This window comes from Lampetra fluviatilis, chromosome 50, assembly GCF_964198595.1.
Source record: "Lampetra fluviatilis chromosome 50, kcLamFluv1.1, whole genome shotgun sequence".
Classification (NCBI taxonomy): domain Eukaryota; kingdom Metazoa; phylum Chordata; class Hyperoartia; order Petromyzontiformes; family Petromyzontidae; genus Lampetra; species Lampetra fluviatilis.
The window spans coordinates 9,787,190-9,810,903 of NC_136324.1; the positions used below are offsets into that span (position 1 = coordinate 9,787,190).

At 51.4% G+C, this 23,714-nt stretch overlaps 1 protein-coding gene across 10 annotated transcripts in view; it reads left to right on the top strand.

The window, feature by feature from the left end:
• Window positions 1–13,118: 13,118 nt before the first annotated feature.
• LOC144948703 (synaptotagmin-like protein 5) overlaps window positions 13,119–23,714 on the top strand; it is an 87,787-nt gene continuing 77,191 nt past the window's right edge. For 6 of the 10 annotated variants that reach the window (XM_078878371.1, XM_078878377.1, XM_078878379.1 and 3 more), the window contains exon 1: window positions 13,120–13,199. The gene's annotated coding sequence lies outside the window, so the exon portion shown is untranslated. Of the gene's footprint in view, window positions 13,200–23,714 lie in introns of all 10 variants that reach the window. The other 4 variants (XM_078878374.1, XM_078878373.1, XM_078878375.1 and 1 more) reach the window with 2 other exon arrangements.

Below are 23,714 nucleotides of genomic sequence, written 5' to 3' on the forward strand. Positions count from 1 at the left end.
AGGCCCAACGAGTGCAGTAGCCAGAAACTAACAGCCCTATAAAAGAGTATGTAACACGTCTCCTGAAATGAGAAATATTAAGAGTGCGGGAAAAGAGACGATGATGGGATAGAATGTCAAAGTGGAGCAGTGCTAGGGACGAAGCGAACAAATAAGATTTGTCACGTGAATATTTCCTGGCCACACGGTAGCAGGAGAGAGGAGTCTGCTGCGATTTACCAGGCGTGAGAATTGTGTGGTCACGCAAACCCCGATGGTCAGGATGCCGTTTCATCCCCAGGTCCTATAGAGGATAACCTGGGCAGATCAGAGAGAATGAAAGATCAGAGAAAGTGAAGATTCGGACAAGGAGACGGAATAAGTGAGGTTGAAAACAGAGCGACAGGGAGTGATGCTGGGAACGCCACAGGTGCGAGTGTCGAACGCGGTTTATTTTCCAGCAACAATCGCTTCCTTCTCTGTGGATATAATCCGCCGGGGCAATGCTCTACTGCCCGTGGACCTGCCAGAACCACAGCAAGTGTGCGTGGCGCATTGTCGTGCTGTTACTTTTGAATACCCAATAAGAGTCAACGGTACGGCGAGGGAGGGGCATCTGTGACAGCTTCATGACATCGCGATATAATGCTGCCCAGGACGCGCAGCCGATCACAGCGACCTACCGCGTGTGGTGCAGTGGTGTCACGATTCACCTCCTCTGTGGAGGTGAATCGTGAATGATTATGACAAACCTGTCAACCCCTTATCAGTGCCCTAATACAGACGAATTCAGACCTTATTTGTCACCCCATACCCTTATAAATCTCAACTTTCATCCTACAATTTAACTGCCCATATATGACCCACCACTGCGATCTCTACATTGGATCAAACGTAACTTCTCTTTATGATCGACGGCTTGTGCATCAGATCTTATTTATTCACGATCTACTTACAAAAAAATCCGCAGACTACCTGCTCGATCTCCTCACTGTTTCAAAGAACAAATGTGACCTAATTTACCAGCTTCACATTCCTTATTGCCGTACAAATACTGGAGGAAGGGCCTTTTCTATTGATGCCCACAGGGTCTGGAATGCTATCGCCAATAAACTGCCACTTGTATCACTACCTGTGAGATCTTCACTCAAAACTGATCTAGAGGAGTTGTACACCCCTAGCTGCCACTGCTATTCAGAATGGCCTGAAATAAAATGTATCGTTCCGGATGACCGCTGCCAAGTATGATCTTGAGTTTTTATTATAGTGTGCTGATCTTTAAAGGTGTATTGAAAAAAATTATTTCTGCTACTGATACTCCTGCTGTTATGGAGTGACTCATGCAGCCAGCTATGGCTGCGGAGTTTGGTAGTACATGTTACGTATATCGTTTATTGTTTAATTTCAATCACAGTTCCTATGATCACTGTTACATTGCTTTTATAGCTTTATTTTGGTGATTTTGAAAACGTTTCGGTTTAGCCATGTTTGTTTGTTGTAGTACAGAGTTAGCCTGATAACTTTAATCTACATTGTATTATGGTTGTTATTGTTTGACTTGCATCCCACTGGGAATTTTGCACACAGCGTTGAAATACGGTGTTTTTTCTGGAAGACTTTGCTGTTTTTTCCTGGATTTTTCTGTTACGTGTAGTCACTTTAATATGTTTCTTGTTCATATTTTTTTTTGCGGTTGCTCCCGAGTCAAGAGCCGCATGGCTCACAGGGTTATACCTCATGAATTAAACGTAAACTGAAACAAAGTCCCATCACAAGGGAGAAACACAAACAATAGACAACCATATGTTTTCTCCCACATTGAAACGGCTATACGTAAAAACCTGAAAACTCAATTTCCCTGTACAAGAATACGGGTAAACGGTATGGTTTACAGGTATGTGATGATGATGCCGGGGAGTGGAAGGATGTTGAACTTCTTTCGCACCGTACGTAGCCAACCATGCGAATCGAAGGTGCGCAATGGCAACTGTTGGCAGCTTGTTTGTAATGCGATGGCAGCTGTTGTAATGCGATGGATCTGAATGTTCATGGGGGCATATCCATGAATAGCACACGATGTCTCCGTATCCAATCCTCGGCCACGTTTGGGGCGTCACGACTCCCGTCTGAGTGCCCTCGTGGCGGAATTGGCCGATGTTCAACTGAAATGGTTGCCCATCGATCACAAAGGGGTCACGGATGCCACCCGAAATGCCTCACGAATCGCACGATTGAAATAGAAGGGAACAAACAGTTAAAAAGTTCACGGTTGGCAAAATGGTTGATGAGGGGCACTTGTTAGGGTACAGAATGTACCCGACACCCAGACTTGAATTTCAGGCCAGGAGTCTTGTCGAGGCGGTCCCCGCTTTTGCGATGCTGCAATGCATTCCGAGAAAACCAGTCGTAAATCGGACCCTATTTTACCATAGTAGAAACATCACTTGCCGATCTGTTTTTGTTTGAATTTTATCAGCCATATTTACCAGGGGTTAATAGGTAAACATTCAAAATATAATAGTCACTTGATAATAACAAAAGCTCCACGCCAAGTAACATCGGAAACCAGACTGACTCTGTTCAGATTAGGTTCGCAGTGACGTCGGAAAATGCGCCATAAATCGGTCCATGGTGGCATTCTGTAAACGGCGTGAATGCGGATCGACGCAATTTGAACCATAGTAAACCGGAGACCGCCTGTATATCGAGGCCAATTATGACAAGTGATCTCGTGAGATAACGTCACAACATAATTGGGGGTGGAGGTGAGTGCATGACATATGACGTCATCACATTGGCGAACAAGGCACATCTGGTATTGATCACCAAGTTTTGGGCAACCCACTGATGACATTGTCCAGTTTTATTTCTCGGGTGAGTCCCTAATGGCAGCACAGCCCTATACTAAATTGTGTGTGTGTTGGTTCATCTATACAAGAATTACTATGACCTCCTGCTACAGACAGACGTACACACATACACAGATAATACTGGTAGGAACCTCCTAGTTACACCAGCCCACAGGGGATTATTGTGTCCGTCCGTGCAGCAAAAAATGGGAGGGGTGGGGCTGGATAGAGAGGGGAGGGTGGGGAGGGGCTGGGTGGGGAGGGTGGGGCTGGGTGTGGAGGGGAGGGGCTGGGTGGGGAGGGAGGGGCTGGGTGGGAGGGTGGGGAGGGGCTGGATGGGGAGGGTGGGGCTGGGTGGGGGGTGGGAGGGGTGGGGCTGGGTGGGGAGGGGCTGGCACCCAGTGGTGCCCTTATAAAACTCAACGTTTAACCTACTCACGCCGGCTTGTGCCCGCCCTCACAGTCGGGCATATTTGCGGAATACACCACGCCGCCGTTGACCCTGGCCATTGACCGAGCAACCCAACGTTCCTACCAGCTCCCTCCGCAGGAATGTGTTAATGCTTTATCGCTGTCAACCTTGGTTACCCGTGATCAGTTGGACATAGCCAAGCCTTCGAAGTCGTCAGACACCTCAGGCCAGACATCTACGTACCCGAGACGGATCGTCACTCGACCTGCCCATATCACTCGTGACTAATTAGTGTGTTATGAGTGGATCGACTGACTGGCTTGGTTAATTAGTCACTTGACTTACCCAAACGGCGGTGGCGAGAGGGCGCCGTGGTGGCGGGATGTTAACTACTTCGCCGTGTACACAGGAGGTCGTGAGTTCGATCCCAACCGTGACGCCTGCTGCTGTATATTTGGAGTTTGCGCGTCTCTCTCCCCGTGGTCACGTGGATTTTTTTCCGGGTCCTCCGGTTTTTCACGCGTTTAGAGTATTTGGCTGCTATACATTTCCACGCGATAAGTTACTTAATTGAGCTATCGTTTGTGGCCAGGTGGCTACTGAAAACGAGCTATAAATCTCAGTGGGGCTTACCTGGTAAAGTAAAACTTAGTTTAGTCTAACGAGGTAGTCTGTCCCGAGCACTCATGCCAACACGAGTGCTATCCTCTCTTCGGGTGCTTATTTTCACTCTCAGTCCGTTTTACTCGGTTTTTATTACCTCCACTCCGGGTTCAGTGTTAAAGGCTGTCAAGAAGGCCATAACGAAGGTTGTCTCTAGTGTACGACAATTAGTTTAAAAGAAAATGCATACACTACACTATGTAACACAGGTTTTGTTCCTGGGTAGTAAGTGTTATTTCGTAATTGCTTATGCCTAAAACGTATAGCAAATGGCTATTATTCCCCACAAACTTTGCTTTTGTGACCAGGACAGTGATATTTTGAAATTTACCTATTTTCAATGAGAAAACGGGCGAATTTGTGTCTTTTCGTTGACATAAAGTCAGAAAAATCAACATACTGTATGAATCAAAATTAACATGGATTTATACTAAAGTGATACAAAAATGACAACAAAAGATTTAGAAGTGAGTGGTTTTTCGAGATTTACGATTATACTGTAAATCACTGTCACGAATCAGCCCCCAAATATAGTCTCCCATCATGTTCTCGTTATACTGGCCTTGGTAGTGGCGTTAAACGTCCAGTATATCCTGGTGGAAGCGCTCGCCTTGCTCCTCCGAGTACGCTCCCATGTTCTCCTTGAATTTATCAAGATGAGCATCAAGGATATTGACTTTGAGGGACATCCTAGAGCCCATTGTGCCGTAGTTCTTCACCGAGTCTCAACCAGCTCCACGTAGTTTTCGACCTTGTGATTACGCAGGAAGCCACGAACCACTGCGACAAAGTTGTCCCAAGCCGCTTTCTCCTTACTAGTGAGCTTCTTGGGGAATTCATTGCACTTCAGGATCTTATGTATATGTGGTCTGACGAAGACACCGGCTTTGACCTTTGCCTCAGACAGCTTTGGGAAGAAGTCTTGAAGGTATTTGAAGGCTGCCGACTCCTTATCTACAGCTCTGATAAATTGTTTCATAAGGCAAAATTTGATGTGCGGTGGTGGCATCAGCACCTACCGGGGGTCCACCAGTGGTTCCCACTTGACGTTGTTCCTCCCCACAGAGAACTTGGTCCGCTGTGGCCAGTCCCGCCTGTGATAGTGCACCTTGTTGTCCCTGCTGTCCCAAAGGCAAAGATAGCAGGGAAACTTGGTAAAACCGCCTTGGAGACCCAACAGGAATGCCACCATTTTGAAGTCTCCGATGACCTCCCAGCCGTATTCATAATATTTAAAGGCGTCCAGCAAGATCTTGATGCTGTTGTAATCCTCTTTGAGGTGCACCAAGTGAGCCAGTGGAAGGGACGGGTACTTGTTACCATTATGGAGCAGCACGGCTTTGAGGCTCCTGGATGAGCTGTCAATGAAGAGGCGCCACTCATTCTGGTTACAGGCGATTCCGATTGCCTCGAACAGACTGGTCACATTGTGGCAGAAGCAGAGCCCATTTTGACGGGTGAAGAAGCTGCGAAAAGGTTGGTGACGCTTCCTCTGATCTGTGACTTGCACACTTTTATCCAACAAGTTCCACTGCTTGAGCCTAGACGTCAAAAGCTCGGCATTGGATTTGGTGAGACCAAGATCTCTCATCAAGTCGTTGAGGTCATTTTGGTTGAGGTAGTATGGTTTTCTCTCCTCAGCTCTACATCTGAAATTGTCATCTGGATCTACAACGTCTTCCTCGCTCTCTGACTTGCTGCTGTCTTCTAAAGACGGCTGCTCTCTCTCCGGAGGAGTGGGTACGAGGAACTCATGGCAGTGTGGCACCGGGGCGATGGATGCAGGAAGGTCCGGATACATGATAGCAGGTGCATTCTTGCCAGTCCGACGTTTGGAAGGGTCCACCATGCAGAAGAAGCAGTTGCTTGAGTGGTCAGTGGGTTTCCGCCAAATTATTCGGATAGCGAACTTCATGGCTCTCTTTTCCCCTCTGTAACATCCTACAAAAATTAATTTATTTCACCCATGACTAATGCGTAAGAAATGCTCGCAACATTTTTCATGTATGATATATTTTTAAATAACATTGAAAATTGCAAAGCATTAAAACATTTTAAACTTTCACAATTTTTTTTTCCAAGAAAGAAGTTCTCTGCAAGCCATCTGGCTACCATGAGAGATTCGTTCATGAGGCTATTCACATATACAAACACAGAGACAATTTCAACCGAGAAGATGGATTCTGGCTTAGCAATCATTGAAAGGATTGATAAACCATTTCGGGTCTTAATTGATTGTGTTCACGCTTACGGTGACTTTCATTTTCTGCTCCCCCTTCCTCTTTTCCGAACATAAATGGACTCGTCCATCTGGCCAACTGCCAAATCGCTGTCTGTGGTGCTGATGTTAGAAAAAAACGCCACTTTTTTCAAATTTTCTTGCTGTGGATTTCACATCTGATGATGATTGCTTGTGTTGCAGTCGAAACGTCGTGATAATTTTTGTTATTGTTTCATATTTATATTATTTTATTATTTCCCTTCTACGTGACTTTACCGAAAGAACCAAGAATATATAATTTTTTAAATGTTAGAACATTAAATTCTGAGCAACAATTGTCCATCTTACCTTCCAGAGTTTTTTTGCATTGCTCGCAGGTGAAATGAGGTGCCCAGGGTTTGTCTTGATCCCCAACAGGCATGCCAAAATATGCCTTGTAGGCCTCACACATCTTAGCAGATGCTTCCACAGCGTCTGCCGGATGCTTGCAGCCTCTTGATGCCATCTCAGAAAAATGCAGATATGTATCCACTTAGGCAGCTGGAACTAAACTGAACTGGTGGGTTTAAGGCCCCTGTATTGACACTACTGTAGTGACTGTGCTTGTCACTGTATGGTGCCGGGGCTTACGAAGCCACGGCGGGTAATGTGTTGTCATTATGGGCAGCCCGGGTTACGGGATGTAGTACCAGTCCTAGCGGGGCTTGGGTGAGTGCTGGTTAGCGCGGAGGCACCGCGAGCAGTGTGCGGTGCGGGCTACTGGTGAGGGAGCGAGAGGGAGCATCAGCCAGCCAGGGTTACCTTGGGGCATGATACGCTGGTTGACCTGCCGACACGTGACTGGATGATATTGGAGGGGGGACGGGGGCCGCGGGGTGATCACGTGGCCCAAAAGAGCTCTCGGGAACCTTCGAGAAGGAGCTCGAGAGACCTGGAAGGTGGGCGGGGTGAAGGGCGGAGCCAGCCCCAGCCCGGGGGCATATAACGAGCGCCCCGTGAGGAGGTCAAGGTTCTTCGTGTGCTGGTGTCCGGGACCCAGCTCGTGGTCCGGACCGGGATAGCGAACCGTGTCTAGTTCTGCCGTAGCATGGCTAGATAGGCATTCGAGACCCGAGTGTAGATTGTGTTATGTTACGTACCGCTACACTACTATTTCTATTATTGGAAGGTTCTAGAATGTTCTAGAAGTTATTCCAAGTTTACTCAGCACTGAATATATCTGGAATGTTCTGGAAAATAGGTAAATTTCAAAATATCACTGTCCTGGTCACAAAAGCGATTTTCTGTACCTTTGAGGCATAAGCAATTAGGAAATAATACTTACTATCCAGGAACAAAAAATGAATAAAAATGTGTTACACAGTGTTATCAGAGCATGCTTATTTGCATGTTTTGCCACAAACATGTGTGGTTAATGCAGACTTGATGCCTTGAAATAGTTACCTATTTGGTGTTTGAACATCTTAACACCTGCTATATTGCCGGAATGCGTAAAGCCTCTTGTTATATATTTTTCATGATTAAATCCTCAGCTCGGCAAAGGCAGGAATTTAAACATTGGCGGCGAAAGTTGAAAGAGACCCCCCCTATATTTATTACATGAATTCAAACTGAGAGGCGGCGTCACAGTGCAATCCAAGGGGCGATGTATGTCTACTGCTGTTGGCAGATGATGTTATCACTGCGGGGGGAAGGGAGAGGTGTAAACCACTTCCGAGTGTACCGAGTGTGTGAAGAAGCTTTAGCCTGATTGTTGCTGCTGCTGCTGCTGCTGCACCAGTGATGTGTGTGTTACTGCTGTGTGCTGCTCAGACATTGCTGCACCAGAGGCGGGGGGGGGCGCCTCCACCCCCCACTGCGCTGGCTTCTGCTGCTAATGGCTCACAGGGCGGGTGAGAGAGTGCGAGCCTCACCCCCCCTCCCCCGCCGTGTGCGTGACAGACAGAGGTGGGTGTAGAAACTTCCCGTGGAGAAGGGACCCTGGTGGTTCCCTAACGTCACATTAATATAAAACACGTGCGATGTACTTTATCTGCTAAATATAACACTCTTCACTATTTTAGTTTTTACCAGGTAAGGCCGGCTGAGCTCCACAGCTGTTTTTTGCGAAGCGACCTGGCTGACAAATGACAGCTCAGCCAACTGCCTCATCGTCGTCATCATCATCACGTGGGAATCTGCAGCAGCAGCAGCATCAGACAAATAATCGAAACGCGTGACGTTGATTATTGCGTGGACATTTTTTAGCAGCCAAATACTCAAAAACAGCGTGTTTTGAAACGTGGAGGAAAAAAAACGGAGGACCTGGAGAGAAATCCATATGACCACGGGGAGAGAGAGACACGCACACTCCAAATATACAGCAGCAGGCGTCAGGGTCGGGATCGAACCCACGACCTCCTGTATACCAGGCGAGGTAGTTAACATCTCCTAGTGACTACATCACCACTCACACAGTGACTACATCACCAGCCACACAGTGAGGAGAGTGGCGAGGGGGTGAGGAGAGAGAGCGAGGGGGTTAAACAAGTTGTTGTTTGACACATCCCATCAGCCACGCAGCCTCCCTTCTGGGAGAGCGTCATCTCAGCAGAGCCTCGCTTGCTTCAACCATTGCTCGTGAACTGCTGCCACATGTTAATAGGCAAGGGCCCTCTCTCTGTGCTACAGGTCCTAATTGGATGCGAACCTATATACACCAATAGACAACAGGCAATTATTAGCGTCGCTGTGGAGAATTTAAGTAAAACAAATCATCAGGCAAATTGTCTCCTCCGCCGAGAATGTGCCGTGCGGCTGATGATCACGGGGGGGGGGGGGGGTGCGAGCTACAGACGGTGAACACACGGCTGCTTATAATGTATTCCCATTATGTGCAGTGCGTTGAACTTCTTTCGCACCGTACGTAGCCCAGCATATCACTCGAGCGGCGCACGCGATTTGCCGCTGCAACCCCCCCCACGCCAGCCGCTCGTGGTCCGTGACACGAGGGGGGGGGGCCGGGGGGGTCCCTCCGGGGTCACTGCTTGCCCCCCTCCCTTGCTCTGTGTAACATCGGAAGCGGGCGGATTGCTTCACGATTCTTTACAAATCGCCCGATGATGCTGGATGTAATTTATTACCAGCGAAACGTCCTACGACTCAAATTGTAAATGTTGTGGATTGCCTCTCCAACACACGGGCGGGCTGGAGTCGTCACTCATTGGCACGCGTTGTTTACGCGAAAGCCTTTGCTGGCTGTGTCGGGTGGTGGAGGGTTACGACACATTCACACTTACGCGATCTAACCCAAACAACCTTTATTATGTGAATGATATTGGTGGCTAAAGCCTGCTGCGTGTCAAACTTCACTGCTGCACGCGCTCGTGTGCGCCTTTCACTGCGAGTCACGCTCGCTTTTATTATAAACCCACACTGTTGCATGTGTGTGTACGTGTGTATTGCTTAATTCATACGTGTGTGTGTGTACACGTGTGTGTAACACGGGTGTGTGTGTGTGTAACATGGGTGTGTGTGTAGACGGGTGTCTGTGTGTGTGTGTACACGTGTGTCTGTGTGTGTATAACACGTGTGTCTGTGTGTGTGTGTACACGTGTGTCTGTGTGTGTGTACACGTGTGTGTGTGTGTAAACGTGTGTCTGTGTGTGTGTAACACGTGTGTTGTGTGTGTACACGTGTGTCTGTGTGTGTATGTACACGTGTGTGTGTAAACGTGTGTCTGTGTGTGTGTAACACGTGTGTCTGTGTGTATGTGTACACGTGTGTCTGTGTGTGTGTAACACGTGTGTCTGTGTGTGTGTGTAACACGTGTGTCTGTGTGTGTGTGTGTAACACGTGTGTCTGTGTGTGTGTGTGTGTAACACGGGTGTCTGTGTGTGTGTGACACGTGTGTCTGTGTGTGTGTGTAACACGTGTGTCTGTGTGTGTGTGTGTAACACGTGTGTCTGTGTGTGTGTGTGTGTAACACGTGCGTCTGTGTGTGTGTGTGTAACACGTGTGTCTGTGTGTGTGTGTGTAACATGGGTGTCTGTGTGAGTGTGTGTAACACGTGTGTCTGTGTGTGTGTGTGTAACACGTGTGTCTGTGTGTGTGTGTGTAACACGTGTGTCTGTGTGTGTGTGTGTGTAACACGTGTGTCTGTGTGTGTGTGTAACACGTGTGTGTGTGTGTACACGTGTGTCTGTGTGTGTATAACACGTGTGTCTGTGTGTGTGTGTACACGTGTGTCTGTGTGTGTGTACACGTGTGTGTGTGTGTAAACGTGTGTCTGTGTGTGTGTAACACGTGTGTTGTGTGTGTACACGTGTGTCTGTGTGTGTATGTACACGTGTGTGTGTGTGTGTGTAAACGTGTGTCTGTGTGTGTGTAACACGTGTGTCTGTGTGTGTGTAACACGTGTGTCTGTGTGTATGTGTACACGTGTGTCTGTGTGTGTGTAACACGTGTGTCTGTGTGTGTGTAACACGTGTGTCTGTGTGTGTGTGTGTGTGTAACACGTGTGTCTGTGTGTGTGTGTGTAACACGTGTGTCTGTGTGTGTGTGTATAACACGGGTGTCTGTGTGTGTGTGTGTGTGACACGTGTGTCTGTGTGTGTGTGTAACACGTGTGTCTGTGTGTGTGTAACACGTGTGTCTGTGTGTGTGTGTGTGTAACACGTGTGTCTGTGTGTGTGTGTGTAACATGGGTGTCTGTGTGAGTGTGTGTAACACGTGTGTCTGTGTGTGTGTGTGTAACACGTGTGTCTGTGTGTGTGTGTGTAACACGTGTGTCTGTGTGTGTGTGTGTGTAACACGTGTGTCTGTGTGTGTGTGTAACACGTGTGTGTGTGTGTACACGTGTGTCTGTGTGTGTGTGTAACACGTGTGTATGTGTGTGTGTAACACGTGTGTCTGTGTGTGTGTGTGTAACACGGGTGTCTGTGTGTGTGTCCACGTGTGTCTCTCTGTGTGTGTACACGTGTGTCTGTGTGTGTGTGTGTACACGGGTGTCTGTGTGTGTGTGACACGTGTGTCTGTGTGTGTGTAACACGTGTCTGTGTCTGTATAACGCGTGTGTCTGTGTAGACGTGTGCCTGTGTGTGTGTGTAACACGGGTGTCTGTGTGTGTGTGTAACACGTGTGTCTGTGTAACGTGTGCCTGTGTGTGTGTGTAACACGGGTGTCTGTGTGTGTGTAACACGGGTGTCTGTGTGTGTGTGTAACACGGGTGTCTGTGTGTGTGTGTGTAACACGTGTGTGTGTGTGTGTAACACGTGTGTGTGTAACACGTGTGTGTGTGTGTAACACGTGTGTGTGTGTGTGTAACACGTGTGTGTGTGTAACACGGGTGTCTGTGTGTGTGTGTGTAACACGTGTGTCTGTGTGTGTGTGTGTAACACGTGTGTCTGTGTGTGTGTGTAACACGTGTGTCTGTGTGTGTGTGTAACACGTGTGTGTAACACGGGTGTCTGTGTGTGTGTGTAACACGTGTGTCTGTGTGTGTGTGTGTAACACGGGTGTCTGTGTGTGTGTGTGTGTAACATGTGTGTCTGTGTGTGTGTGTGTAACACGGGTGTCTGTGTGTGTGTGTGTGTAACACGGGTGTCTGTGTGTGTGTGTGACACGGGTGTCTGTGTGTGTGTGTGTGTGTAACACGTGTGTGTGTGTAACACGTGTGTGTGTGTGTGTAACACGTGTGTCTGTGTGTGTGTGTGTAACACGTGTGTCTGTGTGTGTGTGTGTGTAACACGTGTGTCTGTGTGTGTGTGTGTAACACGTGTGTGTGTGTAACACGGGTGTCTGTGTGTGTGTGTGTGTAACACGGGTGTCTGTGTGTGTGTGTGTGTAACACGTGTGTGTGTGTAACACGTGTGTCTGTGTGTGTGTGTAACACGTGTGTGTGTGTGTGTGTAACACGTGTGTCTGTGTGTGTGTGTGTAACACGTGTGTCTGTGTGTGTGTGTAACACGTGTGTCTGTGTGTGTGTGTGTAACACGTGTGTGTGTGTAACACGGGTGTCTGTCTATGTGTGTGTGTAACACGGGTGTCTGTGTGTGTGTGTGTAACACGGGTGTCTGTGTGTGTGTGTAACACGTGTGTCTGTGTGTGTGTAACACGGGTGTGTGTGTGTGTAACACGTGTGTCTGTGTGTGTGTAACACGTGTGTGTGTAACACGTGTGTGTGTGTGTGTAACACGCGTGTGTGTGTGTGTAACACGTGTGTGTGTGTAACACGGGAGTCTGTGTGTGGGGAGCGATGGTGGAGTTGTCCACGTGGGCCGTGCCGGCCTTCACAGGTGCTGCTCGCTCACAGCACTTGTCCCAGCAGTCTGTTACAGGCTACACGGGGGATCTTTGTATTACCTGATTCCTACGTGTGTGTACAGTATATATATGGATGTGTGTATATGTGTTTGTGTGTGCATGTGTCTTTGTCTTTATGTGGGCGTTATGTTTGTGTTGTGTGTAAATCGACGGGGAGCGGTGGTGTAGCGGTTAGCGCTGCGCTGCGCTACGAACCCGGTGACCCGAGTTCGATTCCCGCTCACGGGCAACACCGGTGACGATTATCTGAACCGGTCTTGGGCCTCCCTTTGGTTGACTCTGCCTTAAATGAACACCTGGTACAGTGTGTAAACATGGCTACTGGGGAGACAAAGGCGGCCGGGCGTGGTGTTGGCCACCCACCCCTTCGTGTGCCGTGCTCGGCCTTCATAGGGGCTCGCTAACAGCACTTGCCCCAACAGTCCGTTAAGGCTATACGGGGGATCTTTGTCTTTGCAAATGTGTGTGTCTTTGTGCGTATGGTTTGCGTGTCAATCGACAACCCTGGGATACCCTTTGCAAACGAGATGTCCCATCTCAGGGGATGTTCCAGGTGAATAATTGTGACTGGCTTGATAATGTCGAGGCTGGGTTGTGTGTTTCTGATGTAAAACACCTCCTCCCCCCCCTGGCGACTTGGTATCGTCTGTCTGTGGAGCTCCGCCTCTGCTGGAGATGTGAAAAGGCACGCGGGGGACGAGACGGAGCAGGAGAGTGGCAGGAGACGCTGCTGGTGGTGCTGCTGGTGCTCGATTATCATCCTCGTGTCTCGGTGAGAAGCACGCACACACTCTCACACACTCTCACACACACACGCACTCTCACACACTCTCGCACACACGCACACACGCACACACTCTCACACACACTCTCACACACACACACTCTCACACACACTCACACACGTACACACACTCTCACACACACGCACACACTCTCACACACACGCACACACTCTCACACACACACTCTCACACTCACACACTCTCACACACACTCACACACACGCACACACTTTCACACACACTCTCACGCACACACTCTCACACAAACACTCACACACTCTCACACACACGCACACACACACGCGCTCTCACACATACGCACACACTCTCACTGTCACACACACTCACACACACACACACTCTCACACACACACTCTCACACACACTCACACACACACACTCTCACACACACGCACACACTCTCACACACTCTCACACACACTCTCACGCACACAAACACACACACACTCTCACACACACACACTCTCACACACACACACTCTCTCTCACACACACACACGCGCTCTCACACACTCTCACACACACGCACACACTCTCACACACACGCACACACTTTCACGCACACATACACGCACACACTCTCACACACACCCTCACACATACGCACGCTCTCTCACACACACGCACGGACTCTTACACACACACACGCACACACACACGCACGCACACACTCTCACACACACGCACACTCTCACACACACGCACACACTCTCACACACTCTCACACACACGCACACACTCTCACACACTCTCACACACACTCTCACACACACTCTCACACACACTCTCACACACACACTCACACACACTCTCACACTCTCTCACACGCACTCTCACACACACGCACGCACGCCCCAGCTGTAATCCTACCTCACAGAACATCGTATATCAAAATCAGAGCAAAAAACATCGCATCTCAAATCGCACCTCATGTCACATCTCACCGTCACACACAATCACCACCATCATCATCATATCCCACATCACGGAATATCTCAAATCACAACGGACGATCGCATCGGCAGCCCGGTGGAGCGCCACATCCTACAATCACCCAACGTCGCAATGACAACACGCTGCTTCAACTTGTGTCGCTTTGCTTGGAGGGTGGTGGGGGTGAGATTAAAATATAGGGGGGGGGGGGGGGGTGCGAATCGTTGCCACCGTGAGCCATTCACCGTCACCGTCAGGAGGAGCGCACGTGCGGCTGTTTTGAATTGCACGCCCTGATGTTGAATTCGTGCGAGGCGTTATAAATGGAGACGGGGTTAGATTTGAGAGGTGCAATTAACAAGGCGCTCATCTCCTTGATCGACAAGGGAGCTTCATTGAGTCTCGTGCCTCTTGACAGCGAGGGTCCTGCTACATTTTGGAATGTTTGGCCGGTTCCATTAAATACGCGTCATTAATTTTTCACGACTGTACTGTAAATGGACTGTGCACGATGTAGAAATTTCAATTTTTACCGGTCAACATCCCTCCAAGGCGATGAATGTTGTTGTTGTATCTCGTGCCGAATGTGCGGGTCACCTCGTAGGAGATTATAGCAGCTGCCCCAGCAGAGGCAGCGATTTAGCCAAGTCGGCTCACCCACAGCTTGGTTTCCTGCCTAGACGTATTACACATTTTAAAAATATAAAAACATTCCTGATCTTTAAAACATCGTCAATGTTGGAAATCCGATTCGGCTGAATTGAGAGTCGCGGCTTCAAGCATCATCCGGCGACAATCGCGGAGCCTTTCGGGGGTGGTGGTGGTGGGGGGGTGGAGGTGGTGGGGAGGTGGTGGTGGGGGGGTGGTGGTGGTGGGGGGTGGTGGTGGTGGTGGGGGGGGTGGTGGGGGGTGGTGGTGGTGGGGGGGGTGGTGGTGGTGGGGGGTGGTGGTGGGGAAGTGGTGGTGGGGGGGTGGTGGTGGTGGGGGGGTGGTGGTGGGGGGGGGGGGGGGTGGTGGTGGTGGTGGGGGGTGGTGGTGGTGGGGGGGAGGTGGTGGTGGAGGGTGGTGGTGGTGGGGGGTGGTGGTGGTGGGGGGGGTGGTGGTGGTGGGGGGTGGTGGTGGTGGTGGGGGGTGGTGGTGGTGGGGGGGTGGTGGTGGTGGGGGGTTGTGGTGGTGGGGGGTGGTGGTGGTGAGGGGGGTGGTGGTGGTGGGGGGGGTGGTGGTGGTGGGGGGTGGTGGTGGTGGTGGGGGGTGGTGGTGGTGGGGGGGTGGTGGTGGTGGGGGGTTGTGGTGGTGGGGGGTGGTGGTGGTGGTGGGGGGGTGGTGGTGGTGGGGGGTTGTGGTGGTGGGGGGTTGTGGTGGTGGGGGGTGGTGGTGGTGGGGGGTGGTGGTGAGGGGGGTGGGGGTGGTGGTGGGGGGGTGGTGGGCCACCGCTGATTGCGAGGCCACGGAGGGACGGACGACGTCTGCGAGCAACATGTCAGAGCCGGGCCAAGCTGGGAGACTCGCCTGGTGTGTGTGTGTGACGTGTGTGTGTGACGTGTGTGTGTGTGACGTGTGTGTGACGTGTGTGTGTGTGACGTGTGTGTGACGTGTGTGTGTGTGACTGGTGAGCTGAGTGAGGCTGTGTGTGTGTGTGATTGGTAAGCTGAGTGAGGCTGTGTGTGTGTGTGACTGGTGAGCTGAGTGGGGTTGTGTGTGTGTTACTGGTGAGCTGAGTGAGGCTGTGTGTGTGTGTGTGACTGGTGAGCTGAACGAGGCTGTGTGTGTGTGTGACTGGTGAGCTGAGTCAGGCTGTGTGTGTGTGCCTGGTAAGCTGAGTGAGGCTGTGTGTGTGTGTGACTGGTAAGCTGAGTGGGGCTGTGTGTGTATGTGACTGGTGAGCTGAGTGAGGCTGTGTGTGTGTGTGACTGGTGAGCTGAACGAGGCTGTGTGTGTGTGTGTGACTGGTGAGCTGAGTCGGGCTGTGTGTGTGTGCCTGGTAAGCTGAGTGAGGCTGTGTGTGTGACTGGTAAGCTGAGTGGGGCTGTGTGTGTATGTGACTGGTGAGCTGGGTGAGGCTGTGTGTGTGTGTGACTGGTGAGCTGAACGAGGCTGTGTGTGTGTGTGTGACTGGTGAGCTGAACGAGGCTGTGTGTGTGTGTGTGTGACTGGTGAGCTGAGTGAGGCTGTGTGTATGTGTGACTGGTGAGCTGAGTGAGGCTGTGTGTGTGTGTGACTGGTAAGCTGAGTGGGGCTGTGTGTGTATGTGACTGGTGAGCTGGGTGAGGCTGTGTGTGTGTGTGACTGGTGAGCTGAACGAGGCTGTGTGTGTGTGTGACTGGTGAGCTGAGTGAGGCTGTGTGTGTGTGACTGGTGAGCTGAGTGAGGTTGTGTGTGTGTGTGTGACTGGTGAGCTGAGTGAGGCTGTGTGTGTGTGTGACTGGTGAGCTGAACGAGGCTGTGTGTGTGTGTGTGACTGGTGAACTGAGTGAGGCTGTGTGTGTGTGTGACTGGTGAGCTGAACGAGGCTGTGTGTGTGTGTGTGACTGGTGAGCTGAGCCGGGCTGTGTGTGTGTGCCTGGTAAGCTGAGTGAGGCTGTGTGTGTGTGTGACTGGTAAGCTGAGTGGGGCTGTGTGTGTATGTGACTGGTGAGCTGGGTGAGGCTGTGTGTGTGTGTGACTGGTGAGCTGAACGAGGCTGTGTGTGTGTGTGTGTGACTGGTGAGCTGAACGAGGCTGTGTGTGTGTGTGTGTGACTGGTGAGCTGAGTGAGGCTGTGTGTATGTGTGACTGGTGAGCTGAGTGAGGCTGTGTGTGTGTGTGTGACTGGTGAGCTGAACGAGGCTGTGTGTGTGTGTGACTGGTGAGCTGAGTGAGGCTGTGTGTGTGTGACTGGTGAGCTGAGTGAGGCTGTGTGTGTGTGTGTGACTGGTGAGCTGAGTGAGGCTGTGTGTGTGTGTGACTGGTGAGCTGAGTGAGGCTGTGTGTGTGTGTGTGACTGGTGAGCTGAACGAGGCTGTGTGTGTGTGTGTGACTGGTGAACTGAGTGAGGCTGTGTGTGTGTGTGACTGGTGAGCTGAGTGAGGCTGTGTGTGTGACTGGTGAGCTGAGTGAGGCTGTGTGTGTGTGTGTGACTGGTGAGCTGAGTGAGGCTGTGTGTGTGTGCCTGGTAAGCTGAGTGAGGCTGTGTGTGTGTGTGACTGGTGAGCTGAGTGAGGCTGTGTGTGTGACTGGTGAGCTGAGTGAGGCTGTGTGTGTGTGTGTGACTGGTGAGCTGAGTGAGGCTGTGTGTGTGTGACTGGTGAGCTGAGTGAGGCTGTGTGTGTGTGACTGGTGAGCTGAGTGAGGCTGTGTGTGTGTGACTGGTGAGCTGAGTGGGGCTGTGTGTGTGTGTGACTGGTGAGCTGAGTGAGGCTGTGTGTGTGTGACTGGTGAGCTGAGTGAGGCTGTGTGTGTGACTGGTGAGCTGAGTGAGGCTGTGTGTGTGTGTGTGTGACTGGTGAGCTGAACGAGGCTGTGTGTGTGACTGGTGAGCTGAACGAGGCTGTGTGTGTGACTAGTGAGCTGAGTGAGGCTGTGTGTGTGTGTGACTGGTGAGCTGAGTGAGGCTGTGTGTGTGTGTGTGACTGGTGAGCTGAACGAGGCTGTGTGTGTGTGTGTGACTGGTGAGCTGAGTGAGGCTGTGTGTGTGTGTGACTGGTGAGCTGAACGAGGCTGTGTGTGTGTGTGTGACTGGTGAGCTGAGTGAGGCTGTGTGTGTGTGTGACTGGTGAGCTGAGTGAGGCTGTGTGTGTGTGTGTGACTGGTGAGCTGAACGAGGCTGTGTGTGTGTGTGACTGGTGAGCTGAGTGAGGCTGTGTGTGTGTGTGACTGGTGAGCTGAGTGATGCTGTGTGTGTGTGTGACTGGTGAGCTGAGTGAGGCTGTGTGTGTGTGTGACTGGTAAGCTGAGTGGGGCTGTGTGTGTATGTGACTGGTGAGCTGGGTGAGGCTGTGTGTGTGTGTGACTGGTGAGCTGAACGAGGCTGTGTGTGTGTGTGTGTGTGACTGGTGAGCTGAACGAGGCTGTGTGTGTGTGTGTGTGACTGGTGAGCTGAGTGAGGCTGTGTGTATGTGTGACTGGTGAGCTGAGTGAGGCTGTGTGTGTGTGTGTGACTGGTGAGCTGAACGAGGCTGTGTGTGTGTGTGACTGGTGAGCTGAGTGAGGCTGTGTGTGTGTGACTGGTGAGCTGAGTGAGGTTGTGTGTGTGTGTGTGACTGGTGAGCTGAACGAGGCTGTGTGTGTGTGTGTGACTGGTGAGCTGAGTGAGGCTGTGTGTGTGTGTGACTGGTGAGCTGAGTGAGGCTGTGTGTGTGTGTGTGACTGGTGAGCTGAACGAGGCTGTGTGTGTGTGTGTGACTGGTGAACTGAGTGAGGCTGTGTGTGTGTGTGACTGGTGAGCTGAGTGAGGCTGTGTGTGTGACTGGTGAGCTGAGTGAGGCTGTGTGTGTGTGTGTGACTGGTGAGCTGAGTGAGGCTGTGTGTGTGTGCCTGGTAAGCTGAGTGAGGCTGTGTGTGTGTGTGTGACTGGTGAGCTGAGTGAGGCTGTGTGTGTGACTGGTGAGCTGAGTGAGGCTGTGTGTGTGTGTGTGACTGGTGAGCTGAGTGAGGCTGTGTGTGTGTGACTGGTGAGCTGAGTGAGGCTGTGTGTGTGTGACTGGTGAGCTGAGTGAGGCTGTGTGTGTGTGACTGGTGAGCTGAGTGGGGCTGTGTGTGTGTGTGACTGGTGAGCTGAGTGAGGCTGTGTGTGTGTGACTGGTGAGCTGAGTGAGGCTGTGTGTGTGACTGGTGAGCTGAGTGAGGCTGTGTGTGTGTGTGTGTGACTGGTGAGCTGAACGAGGCTGTGTGTGTGACTGGTGAGCTGAACGAGGCTGTGTGTGTGACTAGTGAGCTGAGTGAGGCTGTGTGTGTGTGTGACTGGTGAGCTGAGTGAGGCTGTGTGTGTGTGTGTGACTGGTGAGCTGAACGAGGCTGTGTGTGTGTGTGTGACTGGTGAGCTGAGTGAGGCTGTGTGTGTGTGTGACTGGTGAGCTGAACGAGGCTGTGTGTGTGTGTGTGTGACTGGTGAGCTGAGTGAGGCTGTGTGTGTGTGTGACTGGTGAGCTGAGTGAGGCTGTGTGTGTGTGTGTGACTGGTGAGCTGAACGAGGCTGTGTGTGTGTGTGACTGGTGAGCTGAGTGAGGCTGTGTGTGTGTGTGACTGGTGAGCTGAGTGATGCTGTGTGTGTGTGTGACTGGTGAGCTGAGTGAGGCTGTGTGTGTGTGTGTGACTGGTGAGCTGAACGAGGCTGTGTGTGTGTGTGTGACTGGTGAGCTGAACGAGGCTGTGTGTGTGTGTGTGACTGGTGAGCTGAACGAGGCTGTGTGTGTGTGACGTGTGTGTGACGTGTGTGTGTGTGACTGGTGAGCTGAGTGAGGCTGTGTGTGTGTGTGTGACTGGTGAGCTGAACTAGGCTGTGTGTGTGTGACGTGTGTGTGACGTGTGTGTGTGTGACTGGTGAGCTGAGTGAGGCTGTGTGTGTGTGTGACTGGTGAGCTGAGTGAGGCTGTGTGTGTGTGTGTCTGGTGAGCTGAACGAGGCTGTGTGTGTGTGTGTGTGACTGGTGAGCTGAGTGAGGCTGTGTGTGTGTGTGACTGGTGAGCTGAGTGAGGCTGTGTGTGTGTGTGACTGGTGAGCTGAGTGAGGCTGTGTGTGTGTGATGTGTGTGTGACGTGTGTGTGTGTGACTGGTGATCTGAGTGAGGCTGTGTGTGTGTGACTGGTGAGCTGAACGAGGCTGTGTGTGTGTGACGTGTGTGTGACGTGTGTGTGTGTGACTGGTGAGCTGAGTGAGGCTGTGTGTGTGTGACGTGTGTGTGACGTGTGTGTGTGACTGGTGAGCTGAGTGAGGCTGTGTGTGTGTGTGACTGGTGAGCTGAACGAGACTGTCACCGCGATGCCTGCGACCCGCCTTACTCCTGCGGCGTCGAGGCTGTCGCTGGAATCACTCTGAAATCATTCCGGATTGAAAACGAATTTCTGTAAATATTCTTCTTGTGTTTTAGTTTGTTGTCCTTACCCCTCCCCTACCTACGATTTGCACGGTTAGTCACGTACGGTGCGAATTAAGTTCAGTATACATACATACATAGACACACATACAGACAGACATACATACAGACATGCATACAGGCATGCACACATACGTACAGACATGCATACAGGCATGCACACATACAAACAGACATAGAGACATGCATACATACGTACATACATGCATACATACAGACATGCATAGATAAATACATACAGACCTGCACACAGACATACAGACACATAGGCATAGAGACATAACGACATTCAGACACACGTACAGACACACGCACAGACGCACGTACGTGCCCCGCGCTCGCGGTGCGCTGCGTCTCCACGCGCGTCAACGTGCCCCGGCCATTTCTCACAATTTGAGACAAACGTGAAACGGGCATCGATGTTTAGAGAAAAAAAAATAGCTTTTGAGCGATTTAATAATTTAATACAAAAAAGCAGCGTCAATTATTTAGTTTCTGCGGCGTGCGCTGCTGCGGAGAAAACGTTCCCGTCCCCCCCATCCCCTCTCCGCCCCATCTAATTCCACCGAGAAAGCTCGAGGAAAGGGACGAATTAGGACAAAACAAATGACCAAAGCCCGAGGTGTGAGTGCGATGCAGCGGCCTCCGCTCCGGCCCCTCTGCGAGCGGCAGCCGTCGACGTCACGGCGGCGTTGACCGCGGCTGCACCGCAAAGATCCACCGTGTAGCCTCAACAGACTGTTGGGGCGAGCGCTGTTGGCGAGCTGCTGCACCTGCGAAGGCCAACTGGGTGGTGAGCACCACGCCCGGCCGCCTTTGTATCCCTAGTGGAGATGTGTACACACCGCACCAGGTACTCGTTTGAGGCTGAGTCGACCTAGGAGAGGCCCAAGATCGGTTCAGATATTCGTCACCGGCGTTGGCCGTGAGCGGGAATCGAATGCGGGTCCCTGGGTTCGTAGCGCAGCGCGTGAACCTCGCACTCTCCACACGCACCGCATGCGTACAGACGAGTGGGAGTGATGTAACATTCTAGTGATATTCTAGAATGGATAAAAAAAAGCTGGCATTGGCACACTAATAGTGGAACCGATGGAGTATATGCTCATAACCAGTGCAGGTATGAATCCTGTGTGTCTTGCAAGACCAATCATCAGACAATTGCCAGAATTGAACCGTGGTGATTGCCCGATGATGTGGGTTGTAACTGGCAGCTGAAGGCAGTTATCTGATCGTTACAACGTCGTGGATCGCTCTCCGACACACCGGGGTGTGCTGAAGCAATGCAAACGCGTTGTTTGGTGACGTGGCGATTTGATTCGTTCGGCTTTGTCGGGTGGAGGCGGGCATACAACACACATTGGCATTGGACCAGTGCACTCTGACCCAAGAAAACGATTATGAGTCAAAGACAAAAGGGACTCGGCCACTCATCGTCATGCGTGCTGCGTCGCCAAAGCCGGGCACCAGCGAGCACGTGACAGGGAACGGTGTCGCAGTGGTTGGCGTGTTGCACTGTGGACCCGGCGGCCCGGGTTCGATTTCCTGCCAGGGCTAACATGATTTGGTGAGCAATATCTGAACCAGTTCTGGGTGCCTCGTTTAACAAAGCCACGCAGGCAGGCACGGAGAAGTATGGTCACCCCCCCCCCCCCACCATGAGCAACACGCTCTAGGGAGGCCTTCATCTATTGAAGGTTCGTAAGTTACTATTATATATTTTTGCTTTATGTTCGTCGACAGAAGTACTAAAAATGATCATTAGGTTCGTCCCATCCCTCCGATTGCGTCGAGAGTGGCAGAGTTGAGCTCCCAAGACGGGCGAAGGGCCCGTTTCGCTCGCCAACCACTCGGCACAAACCGCACGCTGACGCATCCGGCGAATGGCCGTTTTTCACACGACATAGATCATCGAGCTCCTCGTTAGAGCGGAGGGCCGTCCCGCTAAGGAGATACGAGCATTGTCCAGCTTGTGCACGCTGTCCAGCTGGTGCACGCTGTCCAGCTCGTGCACGCTGTCCCGCGACCAAGGTGGCGAGTCGATGGATTTGTGCTTTGTACGTCACTGTCCCTTTATGCCTTATTTGAAATCGATTGCGAAACCGTTTTGTACGGAGTTGCATTCACATCCAGTCCGTTTTCACGGAACTTAACGACAGGAGGCGTGTTTTGTTTGAATACCTCAGCAGAGACTCCATGGTGTCGGCTGTGTATTTTGTGTGCGAGGTTGGGTGGCTGCGTGCGCGGGTATAGGGTGCGGTAACGTAGCGGTTAGCGCACCGCACTGCGAGCCTGGCGACCCGAGTTTGATTCGTGCTCACGACCAATGCCAAGTGACGATTTTCTGCACCGGTCCTGGGCCTTCCCTTAGATCGATGCAGCCTCAAATGAGTACCTGGTGTGGTGTGTAAACATCCCCCCTGCTGGCCACCCATCCCCTCGTGTGCAGTGCTGGCCATCATAGGTGCTTGCTAACATCACTTGCCCCAAAAGTTTGGTGAGGCTATAGGGGGGATCTTTGTCTTTTTACGTGTGAGCGGTGGCACATTGGTTGGCACACTGCACTATGAACCCATAAACCTAAGTTCACTTTGTTCTCTGAACCTTTCCTGGGCCTACCCTAGGTCGACCCGGCTACGGACGAGGGCTGTGCCAGGCGCGGTGCGTGAGCATCACCTTTGTCGGGGTGCGATGCTGGCCACGTCCATACCTCGTGCGCCATTCCGACCTCAATAGGCGATCGCGAACGCCGCTTGCCCCAAGTGTGCGTAGGCTGCGTGATGGATCTTTCCCGCGATGGGAGGGGGGCGGGAGGGTTGATTGTTGGTGGGGGGGGGGGGACTTTGCGTTTCGTGAATCTCATTTTTCTTAGCAGGCACCTTGGCAGGACAACTTATCATTCTCGCTCGGGCGGCGGTGATTGAATCTCATCCTGCCCACAGACGTCAGCTGAAGGATTCCATTTCACGTCGGGGGAGAGACGGACGTGCGATTGCTCGGAGGTGAACGTCCGTGGCCGTTTTTCTTTCCAGCGATCGCATAATCCCTCGTTTTCCCCTCACGCGCGACCGACGGGCAAGCGCGAATCATTGTGGCGTGCGCGCATCGCGTGGAGAATCGTGGCCGAGTGCTAAATATAAACACAGCGGCTTCCTTCTCTCAATCTAACCTCGCCTCACTGAGTGCCTCGCTCCCAGCGAGCTCACACGCACCAGGGTTTGGAAATAATAATCATAATTATTATTTATACTGGAGGAATCTGATGAGCTATGAAGCTCTTCTTCACAGATGTCCAGTAGGGGCACGGGGTAAGAACGTTACAACAACAAACAATACAATAAACTCGATAGTAGTGCAAAGTACAATAAAGGTAAATACATCACCCAAACACATACAAATAAAACTAAACCATCCCCCATACCATCAGGCAAGTCCCACTGAGGTATCAACTTATTTTTCAGAAGCGACCTGGCCACAA